Source organism: Peromyscus maniculatus, chromosome 5, assembly GCF_049852395.1.
Source record: "Peromyscus maniculatus bairdii isolate BWxNUB_F1_BW_parent chromosome 5, HU_Pman_BW_mat_3.1, whole genome shotgun sequence".
NCBI lineage: Eukaryota > Metazoa > Chordata > Mammalia > Rodentia > Cricetidae > Peromyscus > Peromyscus maniculatus.
This window is the reverse complement of record NC_134856.1, coordinates 4,859,584-4,862,546: the sequence shown is the minus strand read 5'-3', so window position 1 is coordinate 4,862,546 and position 2,963 is coordinate 4,859,584.

Below are 2,963 nucleotides of genomic sequence, written 5' to 3'. Positions count from 1 at the left end.
TTAAAATGTGAATGTATTAGTAGAGTAGCTTTTTAAAATATATTTATATACTGTATTATGGCTAGGCAAAGTTAAAATCTAACTATCTTCTCCAAAATTGATCACTCACTTGAGGTAAACCTCTTTAAAATAATTTTCTCCAGCTTTTTGCAATGTATGCTGCATTATTATTATCAGTGAGTCACCCTAACAAGAAACATAAAGTAGGACTTTCTTTTCTATCCAAATGTAATTTAGCACTCATCAACAAATCTTTCTCTAACTCTCACAACTCCTAAACTCACCAACCTCTTATAATCACCTTTATAATCTCAATTTATTTTGCTTTTTTTTCTTTATTTTTTAAACTTATTTCACATCCTGATGTAACACAGGTTGATAAATGGTCTTATTAATAAAAAAATAATAATAATAAATCCCGAGCCAGATATTGGAGTAAAAGCTGAAAGATCAGAGAAACCAAACAAGCCACAGCCAAGCTCACCTTGCCAACTCCTCAGCTGATCTTGTTTCCATGAATCTTCAGACTGAAAGCCTCTGAGTACTCACCCCTGAGGGTCTTAGTTGAACTGCTGCTTAGTTCCTGTCTCCTTGTGCCTTATATATTGTTCTCTACACGGCCACATCACTTCTTGGGATTAAAGGCGTGTGTTCTTCTCAAGCAAAGATATGAGATCTCAAGTGCTGGGATTAAAGGTGTGTACGACATATCTGGCTCTGTTCCCAGTGTGGCCTTGAATTCACAGAGATCCAGAGGGATCTCTGACTCCTGAGCAATAGGATTAAAGGTGTGTGCCAACACAGTTTGGCATCTATGAAAAATCTAGTGGTTGGTTCTGCCCTCTGATCCCCAGATAAGTTTATTAGGGTACCTAATATATTGGGGTACACAATATATCATCACATTCCCCTTTTTTGTCTAAAATAATAAAAGAAGGTTATAACTAATATAAGAAAAACTATATATAATAAGTAGAATAAGTATAGACAATATATTCAGTCAAGAATTACATTAACAATGTCTAGTCCATTAACATTTGACAGATTCAGAGAAAAAAATTCCATTATTCATCTTACTTTGGTGAGTCCAAAATGTTGTACCAAATTCATTTTGTATCCTAACTTGTATCACCAACACAAGACAACTTTTGATATCTTTCAAACTTATACACTTTACACCTCTTAGTGAGCTTCTTTTCTGAATTTGTTAACAAGGAAAATTATAACTATCTAATCTTCAACTCCCTCAGAGACCCAAGAAGGAAATAATATTAACTGAGTAAGCAGGAAGCGTAAACAAGTGACTTGCAAAAAATATGAGAAATGACAAAAATACCTGACTGCCTGGACAGTCCCCCAAGATTTCTTTACAATGTTGAGGCATTCATCTTTAGCCTGCAAGTCTAGTATATCTGACAGTCTCATCTGTGAAGCAAGATTTTCTAAAGAGCCTTCCTATCTTGTCTTGGCAAGGATCAGCAGTCCTTTTCTTTATGTTCTGCTTATCTATTTTGGACAGCATAGTGTCTGTAGTTCAGGCAAGGGCACTTTCTTACCCAGTGGCTAACTTTTGCTACAATGGAAGAAAACTCCATAAGAAGTTTCTTCAATGCCCATCATCTTCTCTAAAGTAGATTCTAGGTACTGCCAGAAGTAGACACATCTCATAGTCATAAAAAAGAATCTATATTATTAAAACATCTTAAATGCCATATTCTATAGATCTCTGAAGTATTTGAAGATGACCTATCTATCTAAAATATATTTCTGTTTAACCTTGAAAACATATCTAATAAGAGTACAAGTTTGATTGTAATGACTATTAACTTGCACTTCTTATATCCTAATTAGTTGGTAATAATAACTTTCAAGGACTAGCAATTTGCATTACATTGTCAAATGAACTGTATAGGTACAATACTTTGAACAAGATTAGAAATATATGCACAGTATCTTCTAACAAAATCAATCTCAAATTTGTATCAATATATATATATAACTATATAATATACAAAAATCCAATCCAATGTAAATCCAATTTAAAACTAGTAGTTGCCTTTTAAAACTAGATTCAATAACCTACTTTTTATTTTTTCATATCCATATTCTATTTTTCTTCCTTTTAGAGTAGATTCAACAATCTATTCTTTTCCTATTATTTCTACATCTTTTTAAAGAATAGATTCAATAACTCCCTCTTATGTATATCCTTTTTTCTTTTTCTTTTTTTTTGAAACAAGAACCCTGAATCTAATCTCCTTGTTTAGCTTTTTTTCTAACCAATATCAATTAACAACTATTCTATCATTTCTATATCTTTTTAAAAAATAGATTCAATAATCTACCTTTTACCTTATATCTATAACCTCTTTTTTTCTCTTCAGAGTAGATTCAATAATCAACCTCTTATCTATATCTTCTTTTTTCTTTCTTTTCTTTTTTTCAAGAACCCCAATTCTAATTTCCTTTGCTTAGCATTTTTCCTGACCATTAACAATTAACAACTTGTAACAAACCATCTTAAACAATGACAATTATCCATAACCCATTGAATTACCAAAAAACCACCTGCCCCACCTCTTGGGAATGTGAGCATCATGTTCTTAAAATTACTTCCTGCTGTCTGGGGGGTGAAGGCATCTTTAGGGGATACTGAAAAGAAAAATTTTGGGCTAATTGTCAAGTCCTGGGAGAGGTAGCTATATCATTTGTTGTCTAGTCTCTGCATAATTTGAAAGTACAGGGCTTGTCTCAAGTGCTTGCTTGAGTAGTCTGTGAGGCTGCATCATCTCAGCTAGCCATCTCGAAATTGTTTTGAACAGTTTGTAGCCCAAATCTGATCTTTGGGTGGTCATTGTGAGCTTAGTGGTATTATAATCATCCTGATGGAATTGTCAGTTGTCGTTGCGGGATTGCATCATCTTTTTGGAGACTTCAAAGTCACTGTTAGGTGTGGCCATAGA